This window comes from Triticum aestivum, chromosome 6A (genome assembly GCF_018294505.1).
Source record: "Triticum aestivum cultivar Chinese Spring chromosome 6A, IWGSC CS RefSeq v2.1, whole genome shotgun sequence".
Taxonomy (NCBI): domain Eukaryota; kingdom Viridiplantae; phylum Streptophyta; class Magnoliopsida; order Poales; family Poaceae; genus Triticum; species Triticum aestivum.
In genome coordinates, this window is record NC_057809.1 from 28,289,974 (window position 1) to 28,312,405 (window position 22,432).

The window sequence follows — 22,432 nt, forward strand, 5'->3', positions numbered from 1 at the left end:
GCCGTCCACTCCCAGGATGTCCCTTTTTCCTGAAAGAACTATGTGGCGCTTTGGCTCATCGTATGATGTATTCGCTTCCTTATCTTTTCTTTTTCTCGGTTTGGTAGACATGTCCTTCACATAGATAACCTGTGCTACATCATTGGCTAGGACGAACGGTTCGTCAGTGTACCCAAGATTTTTCAGATCCACTGTTGTCATTCCGTACTGTGGGTCTACCTGTACCCCGCCGTCTAACAGATTGACCCATTTGCACTTAAACAAAGGGACCTTAAAATCAGGTCCGTAGTCAAGTTCCCATATGTCCATTATGTAACCATAATATGTGTCCTTTCCGCTCTCGGTTGCTGCATCAAAGCAGACACCGCTGTTTTGGTTGGTGCTCTTTTGATCTTGGGCGATTGTGTAAAATGTATTCCCATTTATCTCGTATCCTTTGTAAGTCAATACAGTCAAAGATGGTCCCCTGGACAACAAGTACAACTCATCACAAACAGTGTTGTCACCTCCGAGACGTGTTTCCAAGCAACTACTGAAAGTCCTGATGTGTTCACATGTAATCTAGTCGTTGCACTGCTCCGGGTGTTTGGAGCGCAGACTGTTCTTGTGTTCATCGACATACGGGGTCACCAAGGTAGAGTTTTGTAGAACTGTGTAGTTTGCTTGAGACCAAGAATATCCGTCCCTGCATATTATTGAGTCTCTTCCAAGAGTGCCTTTTCCAGTCAGTCTCCCCTCATACCGCGATTTAGGGAGACCTATCTTCTTAAGGCCAGGAATGAAGTCAACACAAAACCCGATAACATCCTCTGTTTGATGGCCCATGGAGATGCTTCCTTCTGACCTAGCGCGGTTACGGACATATTTCTTTAGGACTCCCATGAACCTCTCAAAGGGGAACATATTGTGTAGAAATACGGGCCCCAGGATGACAATCTCGTCGACTAGATGAACTAGGACGTGCACCATGATATTGAAGAAGGATGGTGGGAACACCAGCTCGAAACTGACAAGACATTGTGCCACATCACTCCTTAGCCTTGGTACGATTTCTGGATCGATCACCTTCTGAGAGATTGCATTGAGGAATGCACATAGCTTCACAATGGCTAATCGGACGTTTTCCGGTAGAAGCCCCCTCAATGCAACCGGAAGCAGTTGCGTCATAATCACGTGGCAGTCATGAGACTTTAGGTTCTGAAACTTTTTCTCTGGCATATTTATTATTCCCTTTAGATTCGATGAGAAGCCAGTCGTGACCTTCATACTAAGCAGGCATTCAAAGAAGATTTCTTTCTCTTCTTTCGTAAGAGCGTAGCTGGCAGGACCTTTATACTGCTTCGGAGGCATGCCGTCTTTTTCGTGCAAACGTTGCAGTTCCTCCCGTGCCTCGGGTGTATCTTTTGTCTTCCCATACACGCCCAAGAAGCCTAGCAGGTTCACGCAAAGGTTCTTCGTCACGTGCATCACGTCGATTGAGGAGCGGACCTCTAGGTCTTTCCAGTAGGGTAGGTCCGAAAATATAGATTTCTTCTTCCACATGGGTGCGTGTCCCTCAGCGTCATTCGGAACAGCTAGTCCACTGGGACCCTTTCCAAAGATTACGTAGTGTAAATCATTGACCATAGCAAGCACGTGATTACCGGTGCGCATGGCGGGCTTCTTCCGGTGATCTGCCTCGCCTTTGAAATGCTTGCCTTTCTTTTGACATTGATGGTTGGTCGGAAGAAATCGACGATGGCCCAGGTACACATTCTTCCTGCATTTGTCCAGGTATATACTCTTAGTGTCATCTAAACAGTGCGTGCATGTGTGGTATCCTTTGTTTGTCTGTCCTGGAAGGCTACTGACAGCGGGCCAATCGTTGATGGTCTCAAACAGCAATGCCTTAAGGTTAAATTCCTCCTGTTTGTGCTCATCCCACGTACGTACACCATTTCCATTCCACAGCTGTAAAAGTTCTTCAACTAATGGCCTTAGGTACACATCAATTTCGTTGCCGGGTTGCTTAGGGCCTTGGATGAGAACTGGCATCATAATGAACTTCCGCTTCATGCACATCCAAGGAGGAAGGTGAAGGAAATATGCCCTAGAGGCAATAATAAAGTTATTATTTATTTCCTTATATGATGATAAATGTTTATTATTCATGCTAGAATTTTATTAACTGGAAACATAATACATGTGTGAATACATAGACAAACAGAGTGTCACTAGTATGCCTCTACTTGACTAGCTCGTTAATCAAAGATGGTTATGTTTCCTAACCATGGACAAAGAGTTGTTATTTGATTAACGGGATCACATCATTAGTTCAATGATCTGATTGACATGACCCATTCCATTAGCTTAGCACCCGATCGTTTAGTATGTTGCTATTGCTTTCTTCATGACTTATACATGTTCCTATGACTATGAGATTATGCAACTCCCGTTTGCCGGAGGAACACTTTATGTGCTATCAAACGTCACAACGTAACTGGGTGATTATAAAGGAGCTCTACATGTGTCTCCAAAGGTACATGTTGGGTTGGCGTATTTCGAGATTAGGATTTGTCACTCCGAATGTCGGAGAGCTATCTCTGGGCCCTATCGGTAATGCACATCACTTAAGCCTTGCAAGCATTGCAACTAATGAGTTAGTTGTGGGATGATGTATTACGCAACGAGTAAAAAGACTTGCCGGTAACGAGATTGAACTAGGTATTGGATACCGACGATCGAATCTCGGGCAGTAACATACCGATGACAAAGGGAACAACGTATGTTGTTATGCGGTCTGACCGATAAAAGATCTTCGTAGAATATGTAGGAACCAATATGGGCATCTAGGTCCCGCTATTGGTTATTGACCGGAGACGTGTCTCAGTCATGTCTACATTGTTCTCGAACCCATAGGGTCCGCACGCTTAAGGTTTCGATGACAGTTATATTATGAGTTTATACGTTTTGATGTACCAAAGGTTGTTCGGAGTCCCGGATGAGATCATGGACATGACGAGGAGTCTCAAAAAGGTTGAGACATAAAGATTGATATATTAGAAGCCTATGTTTGGATATCGGAAGTGTTCCGGGTGAAATCGGGATTTTACCGGAGTACCGGGAGGTTACCGGAACCCCCCGGGAGCTATATGGGCCTTAGTTGGCCTTAGTGGAAGAAGAGGAGAGGCAGCCAGGGCTGGACCGCGCGCCCCTCCCCCTAGTCCGAATAGGACAAGGAGAGAGGGGGCCGGTGCCCCCCTCCTTCTCTCTCCCTCATTTCCCACCTCGCGAATCCTATTCCAACTAGGATTGGGGGGAAGTCCTACTCCCGGAGGGAGTAGGACTCCTCCTGGCGCGCCCTATGATGACCGGCCGGCCTTCCCCTCTTGAACCTTTATATACGGAGGTAGGGGCACCCGTAGAGACACAAGTTGATCCACGTGATCATATTCTTAACCGTGTGCGGTGCCCCCTGCCACCATAATCCTCGATAATATTGTAGCGGTGCTTAGGCGAAGCCCTGCGACAGTAGTACATCAAGATCGTCACCACGCTGTCGTGCTGATGGAACTCTTCCCCGACACTTTGTTGGATCGGAGTCCGGGGATCGTCATCGAGCTGAACGTGTGCTAGAACTCGGAGGTGCCGTAGTTCCGGTGCTTGATCGGTCGGGCCGTGGAGACGTACGACTACATCAACCAAACGCTTCCGTTGTCGATCTACAAGGGTACGTAGATCACACTCTCCCCTCTCGTTGCTATGCATTACATGATCTTGCGTGTGCATAGGAAATTTTTTGAAATTACTACGTTCCCCAACAGTAGCATCCGAGCCTAGGTTTTTATGGTTTGATGTTATATGCACTAGTAGAACACAAGTGAGTTGTGGGCGATATAAGTCATACTGCTTACCAGCATGTCATACTTTGGTTCGGCGGTATTGTTGGACGAAGCGGCCCGGACCGACATTACGCGTACGCTTACGCAAGACCGGTTCTCCCGACGTGCTTTGCACATAGGTGGCTTGCGGGTGACAGTTTCTCCAACTTTAGTTGAACCGAGTGTGGCTACGCCCGGTCCTTGCGAAGGTTAAAACAGCACCAACTTGACAAACTATCGTTGTGGTTTTGATGCGTAGGTAAGATTGGTTCTTGCTTAAGCCCGTAGCAGCCACGTAAAACTTGCAACAACAAAGTAGAGGACGTCTAACTTGTTTTTACAGGGCATGTTGTGATGTGATATGTTCAAGACATGATGCTAAATTTTATTGTATGAGATGATCATGTTTTGTCACCGAGTTATCGGTAACTGGCAGGAGCCATATGGTTGTCGCTTTATTGTATGAAATGCAATCGCGCTGTAATGCTTTACTTTATCACTAAGCGGTAGCGATTGTCGTGGAAGCATAAGATTGGCGAGACGAAAACAATGCTACGATGGAGATCAAGGTGTCGCGCCGGTGACGATGGTGATCATGACGGTGCTTTGGAGATGGAGATCACAGGCACAAGATGATGATGGCCATATCATATCACTTATATTGATTGCATGTGATATTTATCTTTGATGCATCTTATCTTGATTTGATTGACGGTAGCATTATAAGATGATCTCTCACTAAATTATCAAGATAAAAGTGTTCTCCCTGAGTATGCACCATTGCCAAAGTTCGTCGTGCCCAGACACCACGTGATGATCGGGTGTGATAAGCTCTACGTCCATCTACAACGGGTGCAAGCCAGTTTTGCACACACAGAATACTCAGGTTAAACTTGACGAGCCTAGCATATGCAGATATGGCCTCGGAACACTGAGATCGAAAGATCGAGCGTGAATCATATAGTAGATATGATCAACATAGCGATGTTCACCATTGAAAACTACTCCATTTCACGTGATGATCGGTTATGGTTTAGTTGATTTGGATCACGTGATCACTTAGAGGATTAGAGGGATGTCTATCTAAGTGGGAGTTCTTAAGTAATATGATTAAATTGAACTTAAATTTATCATGAACTTAGTCCTGGTAGTATTTTGCAAATCATGTTGTAGATCAATAGCTCGCGTTGTTGATTCCCTGTGTTTATTTTGATATGCTCCTAGAGAAAATAGTGTTGAAAAATGTTAGTAGCAGTGATGCGGATTGGATCCGTGATCTGAGGTTTATCCTCATTGCTGCACAGAAGAATTATGTCCTTGATGCACCGCTAGGTGACAGACCTATTGCAGGAGCAGATGCAGACGTTACGAACGTTTGGCTAGCTCAATATGATGACTACTTGATACTTTAGTGCACCATGCTTAACGGCTTAGAATCGGGACTTCAAAGACGTTTTGAACGTCATGGACCATATGAGATGTTCCAGGAGTTGAAGTTAATATTTCAAGCAAATACCCGAGTTGAGAGATATGAAGTCTCCAACAAGTTCTATAGCTAAAAGATGGAGGAGAATCGCTCAAGCAGTGAGCATGTGCTCAGATTATCTGCGTACTACAATCGCTTGAATCAAGTGGGAGTTAATCTTCCAGATAAAATAGTGATTGACAGAATTCTCTAGTCACCATCACCAAGTTAGTAGAACTTCGTGATGAACTATAATATGCAAGGGATAACGGAAACAATTCCCAAGCTCTTCGTGATGCTGAAACCGACGAAGATAGAAATCAAGAAAAACATCAAGTGTTGATGGTTAACAAGACCACTAGTTTCAAGAAAAGGGCAAAGGGAAGAAGGGGAACTTCAAGAAGAACAGCAAGCAAGTTGCTGCTCAAGTGAAGAAGCCCAAGTCTGGTCCTAAGCCTGAGACTAAGTGCTTCTGCTGCAAAGGGACTGATCACTGGAAGCAGAACTGCCCCAAGTATTTGGCGGATAAGAAGGATGGCAAAGTGAACAAAAGTATATTTGATATACATGTTATTGATGTGTACTTTACTAGTGTTTATAGCAACCCCTCAGTATTTGATACTGGATCAGTTGCTAAGAGTAGTAACTCGAAACAGGAGTTGCAGAATAAACAGAGACTAGTCAAGGGTGAAGTGACGATGTGTGTTGGAAGTAGTTCCAAGATTGATATGATCATCATCGTACACTCCCCTATACTTTCGGGATTAGTGTTGAACCTAAATAAGTATTATTTGGTGTTTGCGTTGAGCATGAATATGATTTGATCATGTTTATTGCAATACGGTTATTCATTTAAGTAAGAGAATAAATTGTTGTTCTGTTTACATGAATAAAACCTTATATAGTTACACACCCAATGAAAATGGTTCGTTGGATCTCGATCATAGTGATACACATATTCATAATATTGAAACCAAAAGATGCAAAGTTAATAATGATAGTGCAACTTATTTGTGGCACTGCCTTTTAGGTCATATTGGTCTAAAGCACATGAAGAAACTCCATGCTGATGGGCTTATGGAATCACTTGATTATGAATCACTTGATGCTTGCGAACCATGCCTCATGGGCAAGATGACTAAGACTCCGTTCTCCGGAACAATGGAGCGAGCAACTGACTTATTGGAAATAATACATACTGATGTATGCGATCCGATGAATATTAAGGCTTGCAGCAGGTATCATTATTTTCTGACCTTCACAGATGATTTGAGCAGATATGGGGATATCTACTTGATGAAACATAAGTCTGAAACATTTGAATAGTTCAAAGAATTTTAGAGTGAAGAGGAAAATCATCATGACAAGAAAATAAAAGTTTCTACGATATGATCGCAGAGGTAAAATATTTGAGTTACGAGTTTGGCCTTCAAACAATGTGAAATAGTTTCACTACTCACGCCACCTGGAACACCATAGTGTAATGGTGTGTCCGAACGTCATAACCGTACTTTATTAGATATAGTGCGATCTATGATGTCTCTTACCGATCTACCACTATCGTTTTAGGGTTATGCATTAGAGACAGCTGCATTCACGTTAAATAGGGCACCATCTAAATCCGTTGAGACGACACCGTGTGAACTATGGTTTGGCAAGAAACCTAAGTTGTCGTTTCTTAAAGTTTGGAGTTGCGATGCTTATGTGAAAAAGTTTCATCTCGATAAGCTCAAACTCAAATCGGAGAAATATGTCTTCATAGGATACCCAAAGGAGACAATTGGGTACACCTTCTATCACAGATCCGAAGGCAAGACATTCGTTGCTAAGATTGGATCCTTTCTAGAGAAGGAGTTTCTCTCGAAAGAAGTGAGTGGGGGGAAAGTAGAAAACTTGATAAGGTAATTGTACCTTCTCCCTTATTGGAAAATATTTCATCACAGAAATCTGTTCCTGTGACTACTACACCAATTAGTGAGGAAGCTAATGATGATGATCATGTAACTTCAGATCAAGTTACTACCAAATCTCGTAGGTAAACCAGAGTGAGATCCACACCAGAGTGGTACGGTAATCCTATTCTGGAGGTCATGTTACTTGACCATGACGAACCTACGAACAATGAGGAAGCGATGATGAGCCCAGATTCTGATAAATGGCTTGAGGCCATGAAATCTGAGATAGGATCCATGTATCAGAACAATGTGTGGACTTTGGTGGACTTGCCCGAGGACCGGCAAGCCATTGATAATAAATGGATCTTCAAGAGGAAGACGGACACGGATAGTAGTGTTACTATCTACAAAGCTAGAATTGTCGCAAAAGGTTTTCGATAAGTTCAAGGTGTTGACTACGATGAGTGTTTCTCACTCGTATCTATGCTTAAGTATGTCCGAATCATGTTAGCAATTACCGCATTTTATGAAATCTGGCAAATGGATAAACAAAACTGCATTCCTTAATGGATTTATTAAAGAAGAGTTGTATGTGATGCAACAAGATAGTTTTGTCAATCCTAAAGGTGCTAACAAAAATGCAAGCTCCAGCGATCCATTTATGGACTGGTGCAAGCATCTCGGAGTTGGAATATACACTTTGATAAGTTGATCAAAGCATATAGTTATATACAGACTTGTGGTGAAGCCTGTATTTACAAGAAAGTGAGTGGGAGCATGACAACATTTCTGATAAGTATATGTGAATGACATATTGTTGATCAGAAATAATGTAGAATTATTCTGCAAAGCATAAAGGAGTGTTTGAAAGGAGTTTTTCAAAGAAAGACTTCGGTGAAGCTGCTTACATATTGAGTATCAAGATCTATAGAGATAGATCAAGACGCTTGATAAGTTTTTTCAATGAGTACATACCTTGACAAGATTTTGAAGTAGTTCAAAATGGAACAGTCAAAGAAAAAGTTTCTTGCCTGTGTTACAAGGTGTGAAGTTGAGTAAGACTCAAAGCCCGACCACGGCAGAAGATAGAAAGAGAATGAAAGTCATTCCCTATGCCTCAGTCATAGGTTCTATAAAGTATTCCATGCTGTGTACCAGATCTATTGTGTACCATACACTGGGTTAAGAGAGGGAGTACAATAGTGATCTAGGAGTAGATCAATGGACAGGGGTCAAAATTATCCTTACTGGAATAAGGATATGTTTCTCGATTACGGAGGTGACAAAAGGTTCGTCGTAAAGGGTTACGTCGATGCAAGTTTTGACACTGATCCAGATGACTCTAAGTCTCAATCTGGATACATATTGAAAGTGGGAGCAATTAGCTAGAGTAGCTCCATGCAGAGCATTGTTGACATAGAAATTTGCAAAATACATGCGGATCTGAATGTGGCAGACCCGTTGACTAAACTTCTCTCACAAGCAAAACATGATCACTTTTTGGGTCTTAATCACATAGCGATGTGAACTAGATTATTGAATCTAGTAAACCCTTTGGGTGTTAGTCACATGGAGATGTGAACCAATCACATAAAGATGTGAACTATTGATGTTAAATCACATGGCGATGTGATCTAGATTATTGACTCTAGTGCAAGTGGGAGACTGAAGGAAATATGTCCTAGAGGCAATAATAAAGTTATTATTTATTTCCTTATATGATGATAAATGTTTATTATTCATGCTAGAATTTTATTAACCGGAAACATAATACATGTGTGAATACATAGACAAACAAAGTGTCACTAGTATGCCTCTACTTGACTAGCTCGTTAATCAAAGATGGTTATGTTTCCTAACCATGGACAAAGAGTTGTTATTTGATTAACGGGATCACATCATTAGTTCAATGATCTGATTGACATGACCCATTCCATTAGCTTAGCACCCGATCGTTTAGTATGTTGCTATTGCTTTCTTCATGACTTATACATGTTCCTATGACTATGAGATTATGCAACTCCCGTTTGCCGGAGGAACACTTTGTGTGCTACCAAACGTCACAACGTAACTGGGTGATTATAAAGGAGCTCTACATGTGTCTCCAAAGGTACATGTTGGGTTGGCGTATTTCGAGATTAGGATTTGTCACTCCGAATGTCGGAGAGCTATCTCTGGGCCCTATCGGTAATGCACATCACTTAAGCCTTGCAAGCATTGCAACTAATGAGTTAGTTGTGGGATGATGTATTACGCAACGAGTAAAGAGACTTGCCGGTAACGAGATTGAACTAGGTATTGGATACCGACGATCGAATCTCGGGCAAGTAACATACCGATGACAAAGGGAACAACGTATGTTGTTATGCGGTCTGACCGATAAAAGATCTTCGTAGAATATGTAGGAACCAATATGGGCATCTAGGTCCCGCTATTGGTTATTGACCGGAGACGTGTCTCAGTCATGTCTACATTGTTCTCGAACCCGTAGGGTCCGCACGCTTAAGGTTTCGATGACAGTTATATTATGAGTTTATACGTTTTGATGTACCGAAGGTTGTTCGGAGTCTCGGATGAGATCACGGACATGACGAGGAGTCTCGAAATGGTCGAGACATAAAGATTGATATATTGGAAGCCTATGTTTGGATATCGGAAGTGTTCCGGGTGAAATCAGGATTTTACCGGAGTACCGGGAGGTTACCGGAACCTCCCGGGAGCTATATGGGCCTTAGTGGAAGAAGAGGAGAGGCGGCCAGGGCTGGGCCGCGCGCCCCTCCCCCCTAGTCCGAATAGGACAAGGAGAGAGGGGGGCCGGCGCCCCCTCCTTCTCTCTCCCTCTTTTCCCACCTCGCGAATCCTATTCCAACTAGGATTGACGTGGGGAAGTCCTACTCCCGGAGGGAGTAGGACTCCTCCTGGCGCGCCCTATGATGGCCGGCCGGCCTCCCCCTCTCGTTGCTATGCATCACCACGATCTTGCGTGTGCTTAGGAAATTTTTTGAAATTACTACGTTCCCCAACAGAAGGTTAGACATACATAGAGTCACGGGTCAGGTGCTGTGATTGCTGCTCTGCTCCCCGAAAGGATTAATGCCATCCACGCTTAAAGCAAACCATACATTCCTTGGGTCCTTTGCAAACTCATCCCAGTACTTTCTCTCGATTTTTCTGCACTGCGACCCGTCAGCGGGTGCTCTCAACTTCCCATCTTTCTTTCGGTTCTCACTGTGCCATCGCATCAACTTGGCATGCTCTTCATTTCTGAACAGACGTTTCAACCATGGTATTATAGGAGCATACCACATCACCTTCGCAGGAACCCTCTTCCTGGGGGGCTCGCCGTCAACATCACCAGGGTCATCTCGTCTGATCTTATACCGCAATGCACCACATACCGGGCATGCGTTCAGATCCTTGTATGCACCGCGGTAGAGGATGCAGTCATTAGGGCATGCATGTATCTTCTCGACCTCCAATCCTAGAGGGCATACGACCTTCTTTGCTGCGTATGTACTGTGGGGCAATTCATTATCCTTTGGAAGCTTCTTCTTCAATATTTTCAGTAGCTTCTCAAATCCTTTGTCAACCACAGCATTCTCTGCCTTCCACTGCAGCAATTCCAGCACGGTACCGAGCTTTGTGTTGCCATCTTCGCAATTGGGGTATAACCCTTTTTTGTGATCCTCTAACATGCGATCGAACTTCAGCTTCTCCTTTTGACTTCCGCATTGCGTCCTTGCATCGATAATGACCCGGCAGAGATCATCATCATCGGGCACATCGTCTGGTTCCTCTTGATCTTCAGCAGCTTCATCCGTTGCAGCATCATTGGGCACATCATCTGGTTCCTCTTGATCTTCACCAGCTCCCGCCGTTGCAGCATCACCGTATTCAGGGGGCACATAGTTGTCATCGTACTCTTCTTCTTCGTCGTCTTCCATCATAACCCCTATTTCTCCGTGCCTCGTCCAAACATTATAGTGTGGCATGAAACCCTTGTAAAGCAGGTGGGAGTGAAGGATTTTTCCAGTTAGAGTAAGACCTCGTATTCCCACATTCAGTGCATGGACAACACATAAAACCATTCTGCTTGTTTGCCTCAGCCGCATCAAGAAACTCATGCACGCCCTTAATGTACTCGCAGGTGTGTCTGTCACCGTACATCCATTGTCGGTTCATCTGCGTGCATTATATATAATTAAGTGTCCAAATTAATAGAAGTTCATCATCACATTAAAACAAAGTGCATACATAGTTCTCATCTAACAACATATAGCTCTCCAGAGCATCTAATTAATTAAACCATACATTGAAACTATGTAAAACATATCAATGCGAAAACAAATGCGATCATAATCGCAACCAAGGTAACAATTGATCCAACGGCATAATGATACCAAGCCTCGGTATGAATGGCATGTTTTCTAATCTTTCTAATCTTCAAGCGCATTGCATCCATCTTGATCTTGTGATCATCAACGACATCCGCAACATGCAACTCCAATATCATCTTCTCCTCCTCCTCAATTTTTTTATTTTTTCCTTCAACAAATTGTTTTCTTCTTCAACTAAATTTAACCTGTCGACAATTGGGTCGGTTGGCATTTCCGATTCACATACATCCTACATAAATAAAATCGATGTCACATTGGTCGGCATAATTTTCATAAACAATAAATGAACTAATAGTTATAAAGATAATATATATACCACATCCGAATCATAGACAGGACGAGGGCCGACGGGGGCGGATACCAAAACCATCGCACTATATAAGATGCAATAATAAAAGTAAGAAAATAATACAAGTATCTATGTAAACATACAAGTAAGAATATTTTTCCTTTCAGAAAGAAGATAAAACAAGAGGCTCACCACGGTGGTGCCGGCGATGAGCTCGGCGCGGGTGATCGACGGCGGTGAAGACGGGGACGGGGCGTGACGGACCGCTAAACCTAGACAAATATTATGGAAAATGGAGCTTGGAGGTCGAGCTTGGAGAGAAGAAAGCTTAAGTAGTATGGCTCGGGCATTCCATCGAACACCTTGTGTGCATAGGAGGTGAGCTAGAGCACCACCAAGCCCTCTCCCCCTCGGCCAGAGGAAAACAGAGCACTGGGGTGCTCTGCTCGCGAGCGAGGGGTATATATAGGCACCTCATTGGTCCCTGTTGGTGAAATGAGCTGGGACTAAAGGGGAGCCTTTGGTCCCGGTTCAAGCCACCAACCGGGACCAATGCTGGTGGGCTAGGAGCGAGGCCCATTGGTCCCGGTTCATCCCACCAACCGGGACCAAAAGGTCCAGATGAACTGGGACCAATGGCCCACGTGGCCCGGCCGGCCCCCTAGGCTCACGAATCGGGACCAATGCCCACATTGGTCTCGGTTCTGGACTGAACCGGGACTAATGGGCTGACCCGGCCTGAACCAAAGCCCTGTTTTCTACTAGTGCATGATGATTTGGGCAAGTTCGCACTAGAAGTGATATAACTCATCTTGAAGTCGATGATCCTCGATATCTCCTAAGTTCTTTGCCCATTGCAGAATATGGGCATGGCTGAATTTAGGTGACATGCAAAGGTTCTGGTGATCCCGTCTGTACTCCATCATGTGGTGTAGGACATAGAATCCATCATCAAGAGAATCACTCGATTGCTGGATGCAGCTAAAGTCGGTCTTATGGGCCTGCCGTCCCTTTTCTTCTTGTCCTTGACCTCTCCACCCCGTGCATCATAGTAAAACATAGCACTATCGAGAACAGACTTGAAGTGGGTGTAATCCTTTTTGTTAATGTTCTTCGACGAGTCCACGGTATCGGGGGTAGAGGATGATGAGGACGGCGCGCCTGCTGCTGCGCAAAAATAAGTACACCTCAAATTAATTACACTCCATCGTTCAAATGAATGATTGAAATCGAAGGTAGGATATCTGCGCGGATGACTTACACGGGATGATAAGGCGCGAGAATCGCCTCCTTGTCCTTATTGGCAAGCATGAAATTGACGATGTATTCCTCGCGTATTCACGGTGCTTTGTGCGGACCCCCAAGAAGCCCTCGTGCATGAAGTACAGGTCAGCGACACAGATATGAGGTATCTGCTCAACCCCGATGAGGTAGTTCATGTGCAAGGCATAAAGGCGGACAAGCGTAAAATCCAGCTTCTTTAAGTGAAACATGTTGAAGATGTAATGGAATCGAAGGAAAAACTTCTTCGAGGGGAATGTGTCGACGTACGACAATTGCCGCGGCACGTTAACCACGTAGAGAGGGTATCCTGGATTTTTCGAGGCGATGAGGCCTTTCTCTATCCGCAACACGTCGTCATGAAGTCTCCTTAGATTGCCGGATCTGGCCCCTAGCGCTGCTTTCGGTAGGATTGGTTCACCTTGATACGCCATTTTGCCGCTCCGGGGATATCTATACGGTCTTGAACCCGAGGCTGCTGAGGTGGCTGGATCATAGAAGCAGCTTTGTTGGCTTTCTTCAGTGTATTCCTAGGCTTCTTTTCTACCGGAAGGTCGTCTATAATATGTTCAGCCTCCGAAGGCGGCAATTCAGGCACTGACTCATGACGCTCAAACCCTGAGTAGGCGCCAGTATTGAGATATTGTTGAGTGTCATTGTCGTCCTCATCTATGGCGGTGTCACCAGCGACAAATGATGCCTCTTCCTCACCCCGTCCGCTATCACCCAACACGACAGCTGGTGCTAATTGGGTAGGTGGGGTGTTGATGTTCATACCTAACTGCATGCTCGTGTGTGTGATCCCGGCCGTCTCCAAACAAAGCAGACTCTTTGGCCACAATAGGACCCACCCATTGCAATCACCAAGCCACTGCGGGATCTCGTCGTCATTCCCCCTAGTACCGGAGGAGCCAAATTCTCCTGGCCTGGTTTGACACTGGCCACGGAAACTTTGAAGACGTCCGGGGGGATCGGTCAGCCGTGGAACAATAGTTCCTTCGGCTTCATTATCGTCACCTTCCCCACGTCCACCTCCTGGTAGCGGATGTTGTACAATATGGTGCACGGGGTTACATTGGCCTGCAAAGACATTTCTGCGATGTGAGATATCCGAAAGGCAACGAAAATGGGAGATTATACATTTATTGAAGAGGTCCGGTGTGACAGATACCGTGAGGGCGTCGAGCTCAGCCAAAGACGAAGCACCGCTGAGCACATCCGGTGTCGGAGCCGGTGCCGGATCAGGTGCGGGAGCCAGTGCGGGAGCAGGTGCAGGTGCTGGTGCAATGCTAGTCGAGCTGCTCCCGAAGAAGTCAGCAAGGGGAAAGTCCGCTGCATTTTTTTCTGGATTTTGCGTGCTCCAATTGAAAACGGCCGGAACCAAGATAGTAGACATATCTGCAACCACCTGTTTTGCGGCAGCTATCGCAGTTGCGACTGTCTCGGATGATTTCTTCTCAACCGCAATCTCAACCTTCTGGTTGATGTTTTCTTCAGTTAACCTCCGTCTTTCCTTTCTCTCCTCCGTGGTCTCACGGTAGTACTTCTTCCACGTGGCGCCGTCTTCGACACCGTGCACGCGTCCATACGATGGCCGATTCTCCACCGGGAGTCCTTTCAATATGTTCAATGCCCGGTTGAATGGAGTGTCCCACTTGGGCCTCGCCAACGCCTCAGACGGCGAGTCGCTTTCAGCTGCAATCTTGTGCTGCTCTCTCTACAAAAGGAATAAGGATCGTTTACAAATATGACTAAACGTGCAGTCGAATTGATCAGAAACTAAAATTACCAGCAGTCTCATGAACTCCGTCATGATCGGGTCCGTCTTGAAAACCTTCTTGACTGAGTCCCAATGGTGTCGTGCCCCGAGGACGTCATGCTCCTGCGGGATGGTGAAGTCCGCCAAGGGGTCTGGGATGCCCAGACTTTCGCGTTCCGCGTCCTCCTTGGCCCATATGGACCTCTTCCGGCCATAACCACGGCTTCTGAGGTGGTGGCGCCCCATGTTCCTTTGTTGAAGCCCCTTCATGTACTTCGACTTTTTTTGGCAGCTTCGCCTCGCAAGCCGCCTTGAATATTTCAAAGTGCTCTCCCGTGATTGTCAGATTATCCTTTACAATCTCGGAGTATGGTTCCTTTTTGTCGACAATCCGATGTTTCAACCTTGTTTTCCAAGCGGCCAATGTGTCACTAAACTTGGTCATGGCGTGTTTGTTTATCTTCTTCATTGTCGGGTCCTTATTTCGATCTTTATAATCCTTTTCATTCCGGCCCGGGAACAACAATATCTGGTGCAGCTTCTTTAGGAGGGAGGGCCTCATATTATCTATCTTCCATAGTTTCCAATCGTTGATCGTGGCAGTTGTCCGTACGATGCAGCCTATTTGATTGTCGTAGCACGATCGCGCTTCCTCGGGCGCTATTGTCTGAAAAATACTGTCGTCCATCTCCGTGACCACCAGTCTAGTAGTCATGAGCTGGTTTGGGCGTCGTGGCTTCTTTGCTTTCGGTTCAAGATCAGCTCCGCTAGTCTCGTCGCCGGTCTCAGTCTCATCGCCAGTCTGCATGTCGGTATCAGTCCCCGATGCGACAGGTCGGCCGAGCAACAACATTCGTTGATCGTCGGCAAGGCTCAAAAATTCATCTGCCGCCAGGTAGACGTGTCGCAATCACCAGAACCCTATCCTTCATCGTTGCTAGCCATATTTCCTACCATTATATCTAGTCAATTAATTCTAGACCTAATAAAATGAATAATGACATGAAACAGGCCAATGTTTTGCAGGATTACAACTCAACCCATTGCAGATTAGAAAACAAGCCCATGTGAATGCACAGGCTGACGACTAGTATATATAACGCTTAATGGTGCCTAAGAAAGCTCGCACAATTTTACAGTGGCTATGGAAATGTGTTGCCAAACTGAGACATAAGATTTTCGTTTGGCATCCAGAGTTGCAGACCGCTTGTGTTATCCTTAATCCATGGCCACTCTAATTTTTCCGGCTGGGCCTTCCCTGTGGTACCGCGGCAAGGCTTGCGTGTGTATATGTTTCCTTTAACTACCACTAGCACATATGCCCGTGCGTGCGTTGCAACGGGAGAGATAATGATGTATCCACCAATATATCTAGCAGCATGACCCAACAACATCCAAATGATGTCACCCGACGACGGCAGGAAGGCACGCACAGAGATCTAGTAAAAACTCATACCAATTTTACCGGCATGGTTAATTCGCGTGAATTCAGGGGTGTGAGATTAGTTAGTGTTGGTCCCACAATTGAATTCGGGGGGGGGTGATTAGTTAGTGTGGGCCCACCCTTGAATTCACCGGGGGAGACAAAATAATTAGGGTGAGGAGAGATTTACGGGGCTTGGTCCCCAGATGCGTTGCGGCAGTCATTATTCGAGCATTGCAATGCTCGCACGTGAGGAGCTCTTTTTCCAATTATATATTAAGAAGCATCTACATATCCTGATCTTAAAGGGCCTTCTAATTTTTAAATCTTAAAGGTATTATTTGTAAGTTGTCGTGAAACAAATCTCGCTAAAAGGGTTGTGTTAGACCATCTTCAGTACATTAGAAATAACGAATTATAATTCCTTGGCATTTGAACAAACAATCCCTACTTATTTACACATACAATACTTTTGGTACGATTTTGAAATCTTGAAGGCATTATTTGTAAGTTGAAGCAATTTTGAAATCTCACTAAAAGGTCTGTTAGACCCTCTAGAGCTTTAGAAATAACTAATTATAATTTTGCAAAAAAAGAAATAACTAATTATAATTCCTTAAGCATCTGACCGAAGGATCCGGCTTGCATGCTCCCTTCCCGTGCTCCCATCCGTGCTCCCACTTAATCCTACGGCTGTCTTTTTCCTTTTTTTCTTTCTAATCTAATCATCTCCCCCCTGATTTTAAGGGGTGGGGCCGGGCCATATTTTGTTCCAATCAAATCAAGCCACGTAGACGGGAGCATGGATGGGCACACGACGGGGGAGCAGGCAAGTCTCATCCATAATAGAGAGCGCAGTTTCCTCATTTTAGCTTGGTTTTTTTCCCCTTGTCTGGTTATTTTAAAAACGCACAGCTAGCTTGCAGGATCAGATCAATACCTTCCTTTGGCCGGCCACGCACTCTAGGTAGCTAGGGTTCTTGGAGCAAGGTTGCATGCATGAGCAGCAATGTCGTCAACCGGCTAAGTACAAAAATCTTGGACCACCGTACCGTGAGAATAGAATAGCCAAGGCCGCACGAACCGTACGCGACGGACAATTCGGAAAAGAAGAAAAACGCATCGGCGGGACCGGCCGGATGCGTGCAATGATGGCCTCAGCCGATCTAGTCTACCACGTGCATCACGCTACCCCTCTCAATCGCTCTCTAAATCCAAAAGGAAAGAACTTAGTAGTGCTACAAGACAAGGTCATGGATAATATCTTAGAATTCGCCAAGACCATTTTTGAGTATCGGATGGTCTTCCTTTGAACAAACCCAACAACCCTACCGTGGTAGCGCAATACATAGTTGTAAGAGCATCTACAGCTGGACTTAGAAAGTTTGAGCCCTCAAACGTTGTTCGTGCATGCTACCATGCTCACTATTTTCTTCCTTATATGCCTAGTCACTTGCATGTGATTTGTGAAGATGAAGAGAAAAGAAAAATAAAGAATAAAGAAAGAGAAAAGGTGATCCGGTTGGGCAGCATCCTACATGACGGACTGACCGACGCGGCCTCATATATCGTCATGAATGAGGGTTGCAAACGGCCCAGACGTATGGGGACGAAGTGGGGGTCCGGTTGGGTCATCTTTTTCCATCTCCCCCCTCTCTGGAAAGTGACCGGGCTATGCGTCCGGACGTATAGGGATAATATGAGGTGTCCGACTGTAGATGCTCTAATGCACATCTCACTTGGCCCCTCATTCCAAAAACATACATCACGCTAGTATTGTCTAAGTTCAAATCTATGTCAAGTTTAATGAAGCTTATAGGGAAAGAATTCATATCTAAAATACCATACAAATACACCGTAGACAAAACATATTTCAAGATGCATCCCTTGATATTGGTCAGGTAGAAGTTGGGTATGGAGACTCCATTCTTTTTTGGCATCAGTTGCCTCTGTCTCTAAAATCCCCTGAACTGTTCTCTTTGCCGTTGAAGGAAAAGCTCTCTTTGGCTGATTTTATTCATTGTGATGATCTGGCTCTCCATTTTCATAGGCTCACGACCCTGCAAGCTCATGCTCAATTCACTGAGATCATTAACTTAGTTCATCAAATTAATATGTCTGATTAGAAGGATACATGGATATACAGATGGAAAGGCCCTCATTATACAGATGGATCTGGCTCTCCAGCAATATGTATAAAGTTGAATGGGGCCTTTGAAAGCTCACACAATTTTGCAGTGGCTATAGAAATGTGTTGCTAGACTGAGACGTAAGATTTTCTTTTGGCTCCTACAATGTATCTTGTTTGTTACAATTGTGTTGTATGCAATGAAAATGTTGAAAAGACTCTTTTCTGGAATTGTGACATGGCTAAAAATAATTGGAACTCCATTCTTCCCAACAAGCTGAAAGGTATTTTCTATATATAATGAAGTGTTGCAAGTCTTCCAACTCCCGCCTAAAGGAATTGCTTGTCATTATTCTGGGATGTTGGAACATATGGTCTCAAATAAATGGCAAGATCTTGAAAAGGGAAGCCCCTTCTCTCATCTCTTTGAAGAATGTTTTGAAGTAAGATTTGATCCTACTGAAGCATAGAGTGAAAAGAAAGAATGATGGTTGTCTTCGAAGCTGGATTTTTTTTTTACGAAAATGATCAGATCTATTACAAAAGTTCATCAAAAGTACGAAGCATCTCAAACATAATAAAAATTTACATCAAGATTCTAAGACCACCAAACGACCACTACTTCCACCAGAACGAGCCGCATACATACCGTAGTTGTCGCTCCCTTACCTGAGCCAGCTTAACCTTGTCGATGACAACCGGGAAAAGCTTCATACACATGCCCTTAAGGACCAGCGCCATGGAGCCGCAGTCGTCGCCATTGAACCTTTGCGTAGATCTGAAGCACCTGAAACAAAATCATCTATCATGAGTTTGTCACAATTTTAGATCTCTTTATTAGTGGAAAAACGGGAGTATGTTAGTTTACCGGCTGAGATTTTTTTTAATATCAAGTACAGTGGAAAAAACATGGACAACAATCTGTCCTAAAAAATGGTTTCTAGTGGAGTAACCAATTCTAGTAGCCAGAGAATCATTCGGACAATAGGTTAGTGTGTGTGAATGATCTGAGATGACAATGTAGCCCGGGTAGATCGAGCCAAACATGCCATCACTTTTCCACGGTGCTTTTCTTGCTGATGTGTGAAACATCAACAGTCGAGCATATTATCTGTTCGGTGCAACCCACGATCGCACCATTTTGGCAGCCGAAAGATCCATGCACGCATTTTCAAAAAACAAAACGTACGTTTCAAAAGGAATTATATGAACGTAAAGCCAAGCCCAGAGAGCTTTCTCCAGGCGGCATCAGATGCCTCTGGCATGTGATGGAGATGTCAGCCTCACTGGGTACTGCGTGCGTTCGTTCGTTCTATCCCTTTTTTCACCTTTTCAGAAATGCGCCCTTTTTCTGTGTTAAGAGTTTACATGTGAAGCAAAGCTGGATTATCACGACGTACGTACGGAACCAATCACATGACTCTAGCACCTACTGATTGTATATCACCTGGTAGCTGCTGCAGGGCTAGATGCAATGCGTGCCTTGTAAGGCCGACGAAGCATCAGAGGGCGCTGCATGCATGCATGCATGCACATAAGAATAAGCAGCCAAATTCCTCCAGGAACTGGCTGCAATCAGCTCATAATATAAACTTCGCCCTAGTTGCAATCTTGCTAGAGTATGGTCACCCATTCCCTCCATCATATTCATATAATTTAAAATATCTAAGTTCTCGACTAGATTTTATGAAAAGGAAACACCTTCATGCATGAAACTGCATCTCAAATGAATTTCTGGAGGATATGTTCAGTAGGGTACGTACGTAAAGGAACAGAGTTGTGTCTAGATCGGCGACGACACACGTAAATCTCAGCAGGGCGCCAGATCAATTACTTACCAAATCCAATCCTTATTATGTCATAGGAGAATGATGTACTCTCTCTGTAAACTTTTATAAGACGTCTTAGATCACAAATTATTCCACCTGGCTAATTAAAGACAGGCCCAGGCCGCTCCTAAACATAGCAGGTACAGGACCAACAGATAGATATGTGAGAGGGTGACGTCTCGTCTTCCTGCCGACCTTGTGCTACACGTTTGATACTGTACAACAACTGAGGTTGACTTGAATGACCAGTCGGCAGCTAAGATTGGTTACTGCTGAAAATGATTTCAAGGCTAGGGCTGCTGCATCTCCGTCAGCACGCGCGTGTCCACATCATGTAGTCGATCTCCCAGCTGATCAGGTCGAAGTCCCTCTCGTTCCAAAATAGTACTACTAGTAGTAATTTTCTCATGACACGTGACTATGCTCTTCCATTTGTGCATTGTTTAGTTCCAGGTTTTTCAACCCAAGCTTTCCATATTCTCAAAGAAATAATGCTCCTACATACTAGCAACTAATTAGATCAGACAAGAGGGCATCATGCCAATGGTCCATCGTATCTTGCCATAATCTAATTTGTCAAGCATACAAGAATCCAATCCTTGTGACATGACCGGGAACGAACACACCATGTGTTGTTTTCATTGTTCGGGTTTCTGTCAATCTTGGAAAATCCAATCAATACCAGCCTTTGCCTTGTCACACACTCTAGCTAGGATGCCTATAGATATTGCATCAAAAATAATTTCATGTCATTACATTTTTAATAATTTTCGCAAGCATCATTTGGGGAAGAGTAAGCAATGAGTAAGCAAAGAATGTTGTCTGCTTCCCGAAAAAAAAAGTCATACTTTACAAACCATGTCTTGATATATAATGTGTGTTCTTATTGAGATTTCCATTAACATTGTTTGCCATTCCATCACAAAAAAACATTACTTGCCATTGACATGGTTTGTAAAGTATGACTTTTTTTATATATACTTTATGGGACGGAGACATGATGTCTCAATAAGAACACACATTATACTTTACAAACATTATGGGACAGAGAGAGTAGGTTATAACCATATTGATTACGGCTGAAAATTGTTGGAAGCTAGGGCTGCTGCATCTATCTGCCCAAGTCATCCCCATCATGTCTCCCTCCTGGTCATCCGCAGTCCCTGTCATTCCTACAAGAATTTCTTAATTACATGTGTGACATGCGTACGCAACATAGTCCAAGTTTCAAACCAAGGCTTCAATATTCTCAAAGGAATCAATCAAGCAACGACTGATGAGGCGAGAGAGCGACAACCAACTTACGTACATGGATGCTAATCCATATTTCACCATAATCCAATCTAATCGAGCACGCGAGGGTCCAACCGTTGTGACGTGACCAGGAAACAATCGCACACATGTTTTCTTTTCTATTCTTCAGGAATATGTTTGTAAAAGAAATGGGCAGCTCGCAAGATGCCTTCCTTTGCCCGGCGACGCACTCTAGCCAGGGTTCTTCTTTTTAGCAAGGTTGCATGCACACGCAGCGGCTAAGTACAAAGTCCTGGACCACCGTACAATGTCATGTACCGTACGCAACGGACGACCGGGACAAGGAGAAACGGCGTCGGCTGGACCGGCCGGCCGGCCGGATGCATGCGTCTTCACCGGTGACATCTCGCCACGTGGCCCCATGCAAGGGATGGCCTCGGCTCGATCCGGTCTTCCACGTGCATCACGCTACCCTCAAAACTTGTTTAAGCTTGCCAAAGTTTATGGTAGTACGTACGTATGATTTTCTTTGTCACGTCTAGAGTGGCGGATAAAATACACTGGGGAAAAGAAGAACATTTCATGATGCACTAGATGATGTTGATTGCGTGAATTCATAATTGTGCGGCGGTGCATCCATTTTAATAGTAGTAGTATTCGGGTGTTCCAATATCCAATTCGGTGCCCGGGCTCAGAATGAGCCCGGTGAATAGTAACGCGATCAAAAGTAGAAACAAAAAATAAAAAATGATTTTTTTTCAAGCAAGATGTGCATGTATGTGATGTTCGTGCAAAATTTGCTGATGTTTGAACATTTCAGGAGCGCGCGGCAAAAAAAGAGAAATCCAAGCA